This window comes from Ambystoma mexicanum, chromosome 1q (genome assembly GCF_040938575.1).
Source record: "Ambystoma mexicanum isolate Mex_15411 chromosome 1q, UKY_AmexF1_1, whole genome shotgun sequence".
NCBI lineage: Eukaryota > Metazoa > Chordata > Amphibia > Caudata > Ambystomatidae > Ambystoma > Ambystoma mexicanum.
Genome location: NC_090922.1, coordinates 1181207661 through 1181223377, shown reverse-complemented (window position 1 = coordinate 1181223377; position 15717 = coordinate 1181207661).

Sequence of the window (15717 nt, the reverse complement as noted above, 5' to 3'; positions counted from 1 at the left end):
AAGTGGCCTTTAAGGTTGGAGTAGGACTTACGTTGGTTCTTGTGTGCCCTTCCAAGTTACCGTTAAGAGATGATGGTCGCCACTTTTTATAGGGGCTACTACTCATATGTCAATCAGATGTATGATATTCCAGGAAATAAAGCAATAATCCAGGTGTGCTTTCTGCTCACCCCGAGCCCACGTGGCTCTGCCCGGATTGTTGCCCTTTGTTTGACCACTGAGCATGAAGAAACCTCAGTCTTTTAGTTCTCTGACCCATGCTGCTGGACTTTTATCTAAATCAACTTTTGAGATGACCTCTCCCTGGTTGTCTAGACATTTTATGTTTAGATCTCCACCGATCATTATATGAGGCACCTTTAATTGGATATAGGATTCATCAATCAGCAATGTTACACATTTCATGACATTCTCGTCCCCAATCCTAGCCGAATTCCAATGAAAGTTGAATAGGACTTGTGTTTTAGAAGTAGAAGACATGGGATTTTGCCACTTCAAAGTCAACATTTGTACGAATGGGTTAGGGTTTCTCTCTTCATTCACCATTAGGCCCCTGCCCCTATTTCACCAGTGTAATTAGGCCTGAATGTGGGCGATCCAGCAGCCCTTTTGGGGCAGGATTCAAGAAAACAGTAAACCCATCACAAATTGGTTTTGCACGGATCCATGTTTCTTGGAAACAAAGAATGTCATATGACGCAGGGCCCTGGTCTTCCTTGTTGAAGGGGTGGGTGAATTCTCTGGTATTCCATTAGCCCATTTGCAGAGGACTACTTTCCTTTTTCTTTAGATGTTATTTATCAAAGGAGGGTGCCAATGATGGGGCTAGCCATGACCAGTGTTGTTGCTTACTTTTGGGTTCACCGCTATTAATGACCTCCGTTACATTCCTTTCTTGGTTATCAGCAGAACTGAATGTCACTTTTATCATAGCGGACACTTTTTCAGAGGACCATGGTCACTCCTTGGCCTTATGGCTTGTGATAGTATGACATGATATGATATGATGTGGCATTTATAACGCACCTGTACACAAGTGTTTCTAGGTGCGACAAGACAAGGAGGGGTAAAACAAGGGAGGACAAAATAAAGATCTTACTAGGCCTTGTATCATTCAGATCAAACAAGTGCAGGGAAGAGGAAAGGGGAGAAGTGCCAGGGGGAGGGGAAGGGGTAATGCAGTTAACTCGCAAGTGCAGCCAGAGGGTGGCTCATAAGTGTAGAGAGAAGGGACTGTAGGGTTGCATATACAGACCCTTAAGTGCTGGGCAGCCTGGATACAGTGCAAGGGAAACTGGACATGCAGGAGCCTGGGCCCGATTTCAGAGGGTGATCAGGTGACCAGTGCATGGAGCAGTCAGGTGCATCAGCAGGGGAGAGGAAGAGAGAAAGCGGAAGCAAAAAGGAAGGTCTTGAGTTTCTTCCGGAACCAGAGGTGGTTCTGCTCAAGTATGAGAGAGGCAGGGAGGCTGTTCCAGAGGGAGGCCCCAGCCGAGGCGATAGATCTGCCCCCAACTCTATGCTTGGAGAAGCATCTGACCCTCAGAGAGTTGGAGTTGGATGAGCAGAGAGAGCTTCAGAAGGGAGATGTTTTGGAAGAGAAAATCGGAGGCAGGGCGGTCCCAGGCCCCAGAAAGCCTTGTGGATGATGCAGAGGTTCTTCACGTTGATCCTTGCAGCCACAGGGAGCCAGTGAAGAGATTTCAGATCTGGAGGTCAAGTACAAGTGTTGCAGTCCTGTTCTGGATAAGTTGTAAAGGTCGAAGAGTAGAGGCCGGAAGATTTAGAAAGATGGTGCTGCAATAGTCCAGCCTAGAGAGGACCAGAACTCTGAGTAGGTGCAGCTGATAGTCTGACTTCTTAGAGCTGTCAGAAATGTGAGGAGAGAAGGAGAGGGTGGATTAGAAGATGACAGCAAGGTTCTTAGTCTCACAGGAAGGTGCAGGAAGAAGGCCCAGAGTGGGCGGCCAGAGGGAGAAAGGGAAGGATGAAGCGGGTGTCCCAATGAGGAGGATCTCAGTCTTACTGGCATTAAGGCAGAGATCATTGGCAGCACACCATTCCTGAATTGTGGCCAGACAGTCTGGTATGAGAGAAGAAGCAGAGGTGCATGAGGGGAGGCTGAAAGAGAGCTGAGTGTCATCTGCATAACATTGAAAATCAGAGTAGAAAGTAGCGTAGCAGTGGGCAAGAGATGCCACGTGGTGGTTAAAGAGCCAGGGAGAGAGGTTAGACCGCTGGGAACACCAAAAGTAGAGAGAGAGATAGAAGAGAGCAAAGATCCCAGTTGGACCTGAGAGGGTCGATCAGTGAGAAAGGAGGTCAACCAGGCCAGGGTCTAATCAGTAATACCAAGGTTGTTCGCGGAGGTGATTGAGCAGGATGGCATGGTTGACTGTGTCAAGAGCAGGGGATAGATCGACGACAATGAGGACAGAAGGGAGACTAGATACAAGATTGGAGAACAAGTCTTCACGGGTGTTCAGGAGAGCGGTTTCCATGCTTCTGGCAGCTCTAAAACCAGACTGTTGGTCATGGAGGCAACCAAGAGATTCAGTATGTAGATTAAGCTGGGAGATGCCCAGCTTTTCCAAGAGGTTGTCCAGGAAAGGAGTGATGGAGATCGGGCAATAGTTAGCTGGAGAGGAAGGATCAGACGAGGGCTTCTTTAGAAGGGGGTGCACAAGAGAGTGCTTAAGAGGGAGGGGAAGTTCCAGTGGCAAAGGAGGGATTACAGAAATCAGCCAAAGCCGGATCAAGGGTGTCGATGTGGTTCTTGATGGTTCTGGATGAGCAGGTGAGAACCTGCTTTGACGAGACCCTCATAGATCGTACTTGTCTAGAAACATCATCAGGGTTGAACAGGGGAAAGGAGGAGGAGAGACGGCCTCAAACTGGCCAGGAGTGGTAGAGGAGGAGGAAGAGGAAGTAGAGAGGGTGGACAGGATGTCCTGAGTTTTAGTAGTGAAATGAGAGGCCAAGGCCATGCAAATGGCCAGGGAGGGAACAAGAGAGGTAGAGACTGCAGCAGGATCAGCCAGCTCCTTGCAGATTTTGAAAAGTTCAGCCAAGTTGTTAGATGCTGCAGAGATGCAGGCTTGGATGTAGGCTCTCTTCTTAGAGAGGACAGAGAGTCTGTACTGCCTTTGGAGCAGGCAGCAGGCCAGTTCGTCAGGGGGTGTGCCCGATGCCCTCCACTTCCTCTCCACTGCCCTACACTTGCGTTTAAGGGCGACGAGCTCGGAATCATACCAAGAGTCGCATTTGGATTTGGGCTTCAAGCAGATCCTCATGACAGAAGCAAGGATATCCAGAGTGTTAGAGATAGAGAGATGAACGTCAGAGAAGGTTGTGTCAGGGTGTGGGTCAGCCAAAGGTGCAGGAGGTGGAGAGAAAGTAGTGGAGAAAGCTTCAACTTACACATGCTTCATGGGTCGGATGATCGAGAAGGTATGTGGAAGTGCTGGAATTGGCTTGACCTATGGGGAAGAGATAGCGAGGTGGGAAGAAAGGAAAAAGTGATCACTCCAAGAGAGAGGAGTGGTGAGAGGGTTAGAGAAAAGGAGGTGTGGGGAGATCAGGACATCCAGGGTGTGCCCTGCAGAGGGAGTCGGGCCAGATGGAAGAAAAGAGAGAGAGAGAGAGAGAGAGAGACAGAGAGAGAGAGAGCTAGAGAGAGAGAGAGAGAGAGAATTGCAGAGGTTGCGAAAGAGTCCTGAAGATGGCCTGGTAGCATCCAGGTGGATGTTCAAGTCTCAGAGGAGGAGAAGTTGAGAGGCAGAGGCAAGGAGTGAGGAGTAGAGGTCAGCCCGCTCAGAGAGGAAGAGAGTGAGCTAACCGGGTGGCCTGTAGATAGTGGCCAGAGTGAGAGAGAGGCCAGGAGAGATAGAGAGCCTGCAGAACAGACATTCAAAGGAGGAGTAGTGCTATAATGGAATGATACAAGCAGGGAGAGAAAGCAGGTTAGTCAGAAAGGGATAATAGAGTGCCAGAGCGGTGGCAGAGGAGGGAGGCAACAGGGTGGCCAGAGATGCAGCAGGGGGTGCCAAAGAGTTGGCAGAGGTGGCAGAGGAAGGAGGTGGCAGAGGAGCCAGAGAGGGGTAAGAAGGGATAGCAGGAGAGGAAACAAAGTTGATAAGGCGTGGGAAGCATATATTAAAGAGGAGGAGATTGGCCTGAGTGCTCTGGACCAAGAGGGTGCCATTTAAGTATGCATTACTGATGGTCTGCGAGGAGTGGAAGGGGGCCGGAGGGCCTCCCACTGGGTGCCACCATTAATGGGAGAAGAGGAAAATGAAAGTGAACATAGACCATATGGGGGGTCCATAGTCCTGGAGAGGGAATGACAAAGAGTATGTCGGTAAGGGTCTGCCTGGAGGAAGCACTGGTATAGGCATCAGCGATAGGGAGTCCTGGGTTGGAGATCAGGATGGCCCTTTTGAGCTTCTTCCTGCCAGACAGCGGGATAGGATAGTCAATAGAAAAGCAGTTAGAAAAGATAGGTGGACAGAGAACACCATAGGGGTGCAGGTAGGAAAGAGGGGGTTAGGGAGAGGGGAGTCCACGCAGGGTAGGGGGTAAGGGAGGTCACACAGGGGGGGGCAGACAGGAGGGACACAAAAGGGAGGGGGTACAACACAGAGCAAGAGCAACAGACCTACACATCAGATGCAGTAAAGAACCAGCAGAAAGAAATTAGCACAACAGGGAATCTAGAAGTAGAGAATGCAGATGTAGTACAGAACCAAGGCAAAGCACAAATTACAACAGGGAACCTGGAAGTAAAGAATGCAGATGCAATACAGGACCAAATGTGATGCCACAAACCATGGATAGCAACACAATATCAAGAACTGTAGACAGCAAACACAAAGTCAATACAATCAACAAGGCACAGAACACAACAGGAACCTAGAAGAAGAATGCAGGCAATAAAAAAGAAATGACAGAAAAACAGGGGAGTATGAGACAATTTCAGAATAGTACACAATAGATCAAAGAGGGAAGGGCTGAGATGCGAGAGGAAGGAAGGGAAACGCAGGAGGGGGTTGGAACAGGATGCAGGAACCTATGATGCGAGGGAGTGCACGCGGCTAGAGAAGCAAGGGCCAAGTTGGGCGCTCCAAGTTGTGGGCTAAGTATTTGAGCACAGCACAATACAACACACCCAGATTTGACTTACCTGATCAGTTGCAGCAGGTCGACGGCTGCAGGCTAGTTGCTACCACGGCAGACACCAGTGGAGCTGTCCTTAGCCTCTGCTCCTTGGCCGAGGTGGCTGCCATGGGAGGGGGTGCCTTGGGTGGCCGATTTAAAGAACCCACCAACCAATGGGAGCGTGGTGGGAGGGAGGGGGAAGGGCCAACAAACAAGTAAGCAACCGGGATAAAGGGGGGGAGGGAGCACAAACATGCTGCGGCTCGAGAATACAACTTTTACAAATGCACAACTTACTGTGCCACAGAGCATCTGTCCTTGCCCCAGCACCAGAGATGTTGGCATTGCCTAATGATGGTGGGGATGGTCTGTGGGGACAGAGGGAGAAAACAAGTTGGTGCATGCTTACCTCCTGTCTGAACAGGGCTTGACCTTTTCTTCATCTGCACTTCGCTTTGGACGCCCGGGTGAGAGACGCCCTTGATCTAAGAGTTAAAAGCAGAAAGGGAGAGGCAGGGCTGAGAAGGTGGGTGGTACTTAGGCCAGGTAACCTAGATCCACTTGCACCTGCTCTCCAACTGCAAGGAAAAGAGGCTGGAGGGCTGCTTAAGTAGGGAAGAAGAGCGGCAACCAACAAGGCACCAACAGTTTAAAGTGATTGACAGGCAGGCGGGGCTTAGGCCAGGTGACCTAGATCCACTTGCACCTGCTCCCCAACTGCAAGGAAAAGAGGCTGGAGGGCTGCTTAAGTAGGGAAAAAGAGCAGCAACCAGAAAGGCATCAATGGTATAAAGTGATTGGCAGGTGGGCGGGGCTTACGCCAGGTGACCTAAATCCACTTGCACATGCTCCCCAACTGCTTAGTAGATGACCTTAGATCATAATTTACCTTCTTTTTATTTTATTTGAAAGCCCAAGGTGTATATATCTTTTTATAAGATGCCTTTGATCATGCAAAGCTTTTGTTGAGTTTATGTTAGGCTCCTTGCTTATTTCAAAGCCCAAAGGTAGCAGGTCGGGTATTGTTTCCAACAGGGCCATTCTCTCCAACATAGAGTTCAAGTGAAAGATAACCCGATCAAAACGAGACTCATTCACAAATTGGACTATTTTTATATCTTCTGTTGCGATGTCACGCAGTTTAGGGGCACAATGTAGGAGTTTTAGCACATTGGCTTAATTTAGAATTAAGCCATCTTTGGAAGATAATAGTCTCTCTACTACCACTGTAAATCTCTTTGGTTGTACCCAGTGAATTTTCAATGGTGCATTTACCTATGGATCAGCCCCCAGCACAGATGTCACGTCAGAGGTATATGTCCTAGCATGTTGTAATTTCCATGTCAGGGCTTGCCTCTTTCAAAAGAAATTCAAAAGAGGGCTTCCGCTTATTATCCCTGGGTAGGGGGTTATTGTCACCATTTTCATATTTGGAACTGCATGAGAGATCTACTCTTTCCCCATGATCCAGGGCCTCCTCGTCTGTGTGTCGTAAGGTCCAATGAAGCCAATATTCTAAGCTCTTCCCGTTTCTCGAATTGCTGATCAACCAATCCCTTATTGAGTTGGGATCGGTGTTCATCAATTTGTTTGTCTCTTTTGTCCTTGGTGTTACATGACCCACTTTTAAAATTGAGGGTGCTTGTGTTGTTGCTCTGAGGGATCTTCAAGTTCCTTGATCCATTAGATTTAGGTTTATTCGTCACTTGGATTGTTTTCATCTTTCTTTTCTGTTTCCCGAATGTCTTCTCACCCGGTTGTTGCTGCTTCTTTGAATTTTCCAAAATAGAGAACAGTTTCACACTTTAATTCCAAATTGTGGTTGGTTCTCCGTTGGTGTGCCGGTCCTCTCTATCACGTTCGCTCCCCGGAATTGTTTGTTGGATGTGGGGCATTATTTTGACTCATCTGCCTTTGTTCCTGCAATATGTAGAGCATCTCAGCCACTATGGCTGTCCCCTTCTCCAATGGCAACTCTTAAACCACACACTTACCCTCCTCAATCTCCCAGGGAATAGGATATTGAGGTAACCTAGCTGTGGATCTCTGATTTTTTACACTTGTGTGTCTCAATAGCGTCCGTCGGGGGTGCTTGCAGTCTGGACAAAGTCTCAGTGCTTTCTCTGGGAGGATTTCAAACCACATTATCTATTCCTTGAGAATTTCTAAGCCATTTCATTTCTTCTAAGATAGCGGCCATCATGATTTTTTGTCCCCCTCTTCGCCTCTTGCCAGGTTGTAACATCTTCATTGCCATTGAGCAGATCATTCTGCTTCTCTGTCCAGCTTGAGTTGTATAGCTGTTGCAAAGGATTCCCAAAATATTAACCCAGTATGAGTCATAGCCAATAGGGTGGCTTGGTCTTTGATGGTCTTGTTCATTGTTTCAAACAATTTAGTAAAAGGATTTAGGCAATTGTCAAAGCTGACATTATATTGGTCTGAATCTGGGCATTGACGCAGATGGTAAATGTTGATCGCATTCGTGTTGCGTGCCACGGAAAGCCGACCTATTATGTGAGGGATCTGATGATGAGGATGAAGAGGTTCGGGTATCATTGAAAGGGCTCTCCATATGTTCAGAGACTTCCAGTTTGGATTCACTATGTAAAGAATTTTGTCGAAGCTTAGGTTCGTAATTCAATGGAATGATCATTGCCCCCCTTCTCGTATAGGTCCTGATGTTAGCATAGGACCAGGCTTTATGCTGCAATTAGCGTTGCTTCCCATAGTCGGGGTCGAGCGGATTCCATTTATCGAATCGCTCAATCTCCTTTGCCATGCAATTGTTGATTTAATCTCAGCTATGTCGCGCAAAATCACGCTGCCACATTCAAACGCTGGCTCACCATGGTATTTGAGTCTGCATTATGCTCAAAAGTGTTGCTCGTCTGATTGCTAACTTGTTCACAGTTGTTAAAGCGCTCATATTCAGATGATTCTGAGTGGGTAACATTTCTTCCAAAAAGGTATCCTCTGCATAGGGAGATTCATTCAATGAAATACCAGTCGACTCTATAAGTGTCCCTGCATGCCCAGCACAAGGGATTGTAACCCTAGCGTCTGTTGATTCCATATGTTCTCCATTAAACATGCCACTTTCATCCATTTGCATAAAGTTGCTCCTGCGTAGGGCCCCTAACCTGTCCAAGCATTCCATGGTCACAGGACACTAGCGGGCTTCATGGGCTCTGTAGTTTCCTGGGGATCCATGGATTTTCCAATGATATCAGTTTCCATATGTACTTTTGAGGTTAAGCTGAAGGTATTCACTTCCCCTCCCACTTCCCACTTGAGGGATCCAGTAGATGTAAGTTTCTCTCACATTACCGAAGCCTTGACAAAAGGCCCATTATCAGTGTGAAACACAATGTTTATGTTGCTGGGGGGAGAGGGGACACACCTCGCAAATAGTTGTAGGAACTGGTGGTACTCTATCCCGCAATTTCCCCTGGCGGTGGGTGCAGGGCCCACTCAACATCATAAGTCTCTTCACCAATGCTGATAAATCTTTCTCTGGTCTCCTCACACACAGGGTTTAATGTCAGAGGAAGATACTACCAAGACCTGTCTCATCTTTCTAGTCTGCCAAGACTGCTGTAAATGCTCGACTCCGTAGCGCTCCGTGCTGCACAGGGGTTTAAGAGCAGACCCCTTTTTTCCAAAAGCAGTGTAAACAGACTACCAGGGGTCTGTGGACTACTGTGACTGCTCCACTCTGGCATGGACAATGAAAATAGTAAGATAAAAAAGGGAAAGAGAATATTCAGAATAAGAGCCAAGGGAAGGAGGCAAAGGTATTATAAAAATGAATTAAGACATTGGGATGAAAAAACCTTTTGAGCTAAAACAGATTCGGACATATTGGATGTGATATATTCAGAATCTGTGCCTTCTTAAATCGATCAAGTAAACACAAAATAAAAAAATGAAAAAGTTAAGTAATTTTTAAAAGGGTTGTTTAATAATGATATTTCTCATGTTATTAAAGCTTGCCTCTTTAAAGTAAGAGGGATGTGTCCTAGCATACAATGTTGAACAGTGATGCTATTTTTTAAATCTATGCCAGCAAACATTTAATGTCTGTAGGAAGTGAAAACAATCACATTTCAGTCATGTTAGAGTTGATAGCAAGAGATGTCAGAGCTTTAAAACTTGTAAAGTTACTATTTATACATTAATGTGTATAAGAATCCAAACTTGGAACCCTTGCTCACTGTATCTTAAAGAGGCTCAGCTTCACCTCACTGAGGAGCCCTGACTAGGAAGACACGCGTGTCTGGGGTTGCTGATGGTAGATTTGCCTAGCATTTTGGTGCTGGACTGCCCTTGTGGGTGGAACAAAGGCAGATATGCAAATCGTTATTTATCCTAGGTAAAGGGTGTAGTGAGCTAAAACGTAGTTGTAGACCTTCCTGAGTGGAATAAATACCATAGAACAGGGCATTTGACCCATGTTTGTTCTCAGTAGAGGAGCTCCGACACTCCTTTGTAACTTTGTAAACCATAGCTAATGACACCTATGCACAACCCAAGGATGCCACAGGAAGTGGCCTACAATGAGGCACACGTCAGGACCAGGCTGTGCATAGAGAGGACCTTTGGACTACTGAAGGGCCATTTTTTGGTGTCTACACAGGACCGGAGGGTTCTTGATGCACAGACCAGAGAAGGTTGGACAAATACATTTTGCCTCTACCATGCTGCACAACATCTGCCTCTGGCAAATTATTCCCCTCGCCCCTGATGAGGACATGCCTACCCCAGAAGATGAATCAATACCTGAAGGTGCAGTGCTGCGGCGCAGAGAGCAGGAGGAGGGAGGGAAGGTCATCTGGTGTGGAAAGAAATTACAATTATTTCAATAATTTTCATGAAAGATTGATTACTTTACATTTAAAAAAGGTGATAAACCAAAACTAAAAAACTGGAGTTCTATAGCATTACAAAATGTGGAGCACAAACTGTATTAAAAAAAGTAATAGAAAACAGAAAGAGAAGAGTAATTTGAAGTTCCACTGCTAAACAAGTAGAAAAAAGAAATAATCTTGTCTGTGTTTACAATTTACATTTTAGCAAGGCTTACAACCATGTTGCTCATGAATTATTGTTCCATGTTTTTAAATGCTTGGATTTTCCTAAAATGTTTGTGAAGTCGTGATCATTGCCAGGTTAGTATGAGAGATGATCTTACTGCCTGTAACAAATCCTCGCTAGTCTAGTTGTAATTGTAATATCTTGCAGATAATGTTAGCAAGCCAACCATACTGAATTCGAGAAAATACCTTATAATGTTCATTGATATTTGAAATGGACCCATTAGAGGATCCCAGTTTTGCATCTTACACTACAGTGTCTAGTATTTTGGATTTACCCTTAATTAATCACTTTGCTTTCAAAACAAACTGCACATTAGAGCATGATAACATAAAACACCATGTTGACATTTACTATTACCACATATCTTCACATTTCGGTGCATAAAACTTTCCGTTTTTGTTTTCAATTCTCTGTTGGGTCCTAGGTCCTATTTTCGTTTTATTTAAGTTTAATTCTTCTATTCTATCCTCTTGTCTATCATATGTCTCTCAAATGTTTACATTACCTTCCTGTGTTTGGTGACTCACAATCTCTTTTTGGTTTCAAGCGGTGAGAGGATGGCTGTATTGAGCACTTGTTGAAAGACTAAATTGATATGCTGTAGCATGGGTACCCTCAGAGAAGATGAATTGGCTTTACTTAGATATTTGCTGCTCCAGAGGAAAGTACTGCAATCAGTTGATCACTTAATAAGTTATATTTGCAACTAGCCAAAACACATTTTCACACTGACAGGTGCATTCTTTGCTGCCAGTTATAAATGAAGACATTTTAAAACTCCTGATTGTCAGTATTATAAGAGATCTCTCATTAGGTAAGGTCCTGGGTGCACATATAAGGCAGCCTGCATGATGAGGTGTCCTGTGGGAGTCTTTCAGTGTATTACATTACTTTACCTTTCTGTTTTTGGTTACAGTTTCACTTTCTCTTCATAGTGTTTAAATGTATATGCACCCACTACCCTACTTGCATCCTGAAAATATACTTAATTAAGTTAAGTGTGCACCTTGGTTAAGTCATGTGCATTGACAGGTTTGAATTCTGACAGGTCAAATTCAGCCTTTATCGTTCTGAGGTTGATACTTTGAGTGCCATTAAATTGGATAAAATTAAAATCTATTATCATTGCACTTAAAAGCAAGGGTAATCCAGCTACAAGAGCTATATAAAAGTGTGATATTACTGTATTAACGCATAACCTATTAAACTACATGTACTCTATATAGCTGTGCTTCATCCATTCAAATTTCTGTCAGTTCAAAATGCCTTTCTTTTACTCTTCATCTTCACGCATCAAACTCTGGGATGCTGGAACGGCGTTCATAACATCAATCCTTCCTGCAACCTGACTCAAGCTTAATGTACTTAAGTTGCTTTCCTGTGGATCCTTCTACAAACAAAAAACATTTTCAAATCATAGCACAAATTTACTTGCATGTGTTTATCACTTTGGAAAAAAGTGCTGTATTTTGTTAGCTGACAGACCTCCCCTTACGTCTATGGAAGGGGAGTGAGATGCAAGGGATTAGGTTGAACCGGCTACTATGCGATGTGCCTTCAAGATGGTGGATGGTGCAGGATCCTGCAGTCTCGCCACCGTCACCAAGGCAGAGTACTACCCCACAGGGGATGTTCAGGACCCTAACTCCCAACAGGGAGTGTAACTTGCAAATCTCTTCAGACCCTGCATTCACACAAAAACATAACCGCGGGCTGCTTGGTCAGGCAAAGTCACTGCAGCACTACTTTTCCTGAAGCTGGGAGGGTGCAGAATGCCACAGAAAGATAAGCCGCACTGGAGGAGAATCCAAGTTGGCTGCAATATTGCGCCACTTCTATAAAGCCACAGAACCACCAGGTGAGACACTTACTGCCACTAAATAAAGTGTAGAAGTAGCTCCTTGTTGCATATGAAAGGGCAATAAGAGAATCCACAGGAAAAGCCCAAGCCAATCCCATGATATAGTACCCTATCAGTCCCAGCCAATCAAAAGGACCGGCACCAACACTTAATCTATTAAAACACTATCAAAATGACTGGGTGAGCCCAGCATAGGCACATCGGACCGTGAAGAGAAGAATGTCATCCTCCCTGTGAAAACAGGGAGACGGCCACTTGGTAAAGTGATCACTTGTGCTGTAGAAGCTGCTTGCTACATCACGCCAGAGTGCATTCAGGTCTCCTAGGAAACTAAGCACAGGGAGTTTCGGGCACCTCCCTCACATCCTGTCCACCCCAGAAACTCAGGCGCCAGAGGAGGGCTTCAACACTGAAACCCGCCAAAGGCCAATGAACAAAGGGACCAAACCTGGTTTGGCGCGCAGAGAAAAACACAAGAAGGACCTTTCCTAAAAGAAATGGCAAAAAAAGATGACCAGAGTCTGTTTTCACAGATAGGTCTTGGGCGCCATATTGAAAAAAAAAGCTGACCCGATTTTTAGCTACCGCTGTTAGCGGTCGGGAAAAATCATGGTAGTTTGATCTAAACCACTGCCACCAGCCATTTAAAATATGAGTGTTTTGACTCAGGGGAAGCTAGGCAACCCCTCCAGCACTCTATGGGAATATAGTGTGTGCTGGGTCAGTAAATGTAAATAGACTAGTAAAGTCAGACTTTAGATGCTCTGGGAGACGCTAGTCAGTCCCAGAGAAGGTATTTAAACTGTGGGAAGTTCGAAAGACATCCCTGTGTCACTGCAATGAAGGTGCTGTTTGACACACAGAAAAAGATGATGCCACTTGAGTTGTTTTAAAACTCCATAACCAAAGAACACAAAAGTAAAACACACATCAAAATACATGGAAGAGTGGGAAAAAAGGCTTACACTCTTCCCAGGTAAAAAAAACACAAATCCTAGAAATCCAGCAAAGTTGCTGGGGGTCTCAAAAAGAAAGGGAAATTAGCACATATTGAGAATTCTCCCTAACAATGGGGTTTATTGTGGGCATGTTGCCATGTTGAGTAACATGTGGGTTGATACTGCACTGCTTTTCTACACCCCACAATAGGGACATGTTTGTGCACATCATGCTGTTATGTAGTCACTGACATCATTGTCAGTGGAATGTATACATGTAGAATGTAAGTACGTAGTGCGATTCTAATGATGTAGAGGTAGAACATTTAGACGAGTATCTCCCGGCGGTGTTGTGCTCCGGGGGCTTTTGAATAAAGCTCATATGAATAGCTTTACAGAGTGCTTTAATTCATTACAATTGGTGACTAGGGTAATTTAATATTAACGTAGGCCCCCGCAGCTCCCTCGACAGTTGCAGAAGAAAGGAAGCCACGCACTACGAGCCCCACAGCGGTCCTGTGATTCCAGGGAAAGTTGGGCTGCCTGCTGGCGATCTCGAGTTTCTGCACCTCACAGAGACTTTGCTGTGGGTGTTTCGACTTGTTACGAGGTAGGAGGGAGAAATAATATCTACAAAAGCGCTTACCACTGTGGGCGCATTTTATGAACTGCAGGCCAACGGCGGTCACCGTGCATTCAAGGAAGGGACCTTAGGACGTAACGTTACGTGCGGCTATTTTATGAAACAGCATTTGTGTTACCATGGCACCCATACTACGGTGATTGTACGAGCTGCAATAGGTAAAGTGTGACTCTGCATCAGTACCAAGCACGATATAACGCTACGTGTGGCCATTTTGTAAAACTGCATCCTAGTTTCCTTGGCAAACATACTACGACAATCATACAAGCTGCGAGATATAAATTGTGATGTTGCACAGCATCGAACAGGAAATCCATGATAGATTTCAAAGCAGAATCAGTAAAGTATATGCTCATCGAAATAAGAAAGTTAATGCCACGTGCAGCACGAATTCAAAGTGAATTACAGAGTAAAGGAGGAACGAAATCTGTGAATTGCAATACCAGGACATTATGTCATTAAGTCACATATGCAACCCAAGTAAGATAGGTTGCCAACACAGACCACAAAGTTGCAAGTGAAACCACCACCTACACCACGGATTAAAGAAAAAGAGAGATCACAAAAGGAACACAATGTTTTTTTTCCTTTTGTTATAAGAACATAGAAAAAAATATAATAATATAATAAGAAGAGAAAGAAATAGAACACAAACTAAAATTGCATCATGCAGCATGTCACACCTCCAATACAGTTTCTTCCATGTCCTGGGAACCACACGTGCCCTTGGGAGCAATGGATGGATGGCTTCAAGGTGTATTTGAGGGCTGTTGGTGGGAACAAATTCAATGATGATCTCAAAGAGGCTGCATTACTTAACTGTGTTGGGGCAGAAGCTCTAAGAATTTTCAGATCGCTCCCTGAATTGGATGATACAGAAGGTTGCTCTAGTGATAGTAACCGCAAGTTTGAGAGTGCGTTGGTAAAACTTGCCAGACATTTTGGTAATAAGACCAATGTTGTACTGGAAAGGTACAAATTCTTTTCTAGGAAACAACTGAAAGGTGAATCGATTGACACCTAAATGACATCTCTTAGGGGACTCATGTCAACATGTAATTTCACTGGCGTTGGGGATGAATATTTAAGAGATCAACTCGTATTGAATGTAGCCGATTTGCGTATACAACAGAGGTTATGGCAAACAAAAAATCCATCATTGGATCAGGCAATGGAGATAGCAGGAAGCATGGAACTAGGCGATCGCTGCTTGAAGGAAAGGTTTCACCAGATTGAAAGTAAGGAGGTCAAAGTTATTGAAGAGAAGCCTAAGGAGGAATTAGAAGAGTCTTTGTTGGCAATGATGAGGGGGATATTAGCCAACTGTGCTAGGACCGTTCTAGGAGAGGTAGAGTTAAAGGATATGGAAATCAAAATCAGGGACGCTGCCAAATATGTGGCTGGTATAAACATAATGACAGTGACAAAGAATGTCCTGCAGCAGCTGTTGAGTGTTACAGATGTGGTCATGTAGGACATTTTGCAAAGGTCTGTAAGAATGTGCATGGCTGAATGGGCAGGTTTAACAGACAGCCTTTTAACAGGATGCCTGGAGGCACCATAAGAATTGTCGAAGAAAATCTAGGACGAGATGATATGCTGACTGTCAACCAAAGGAATACACAGGTACAAATACTTACGGTCTCTTCATTGCAGCAATCTAGGGGACCATGAGTTGACATGCAAATAAATGGCATATCTTTACCCATCATGGTGGACCCTGGATCCCCATACACCATGGTGGATGTTAAGACTTTCATTGGAGAATTGTCTGGCAGAATGCAAGATATACAAAATACTGGAGTGAGGGCAACAGGATATGGGAAAACCCCCATAGATATCATTGGATGCACATGGGTCAAGTTCTGTGATAGAGAGACATACTGTAAACTCTACATAGCAAGAAACAGCTCATCTTTAGTAGGCTGGGAGAAACAAGCCGTTATCAGGGTCAGAATTCACCCGGGAGAAGAAATTCCTATACTGAGTGTATTCAAGGACAACAGTGATATTAAAGG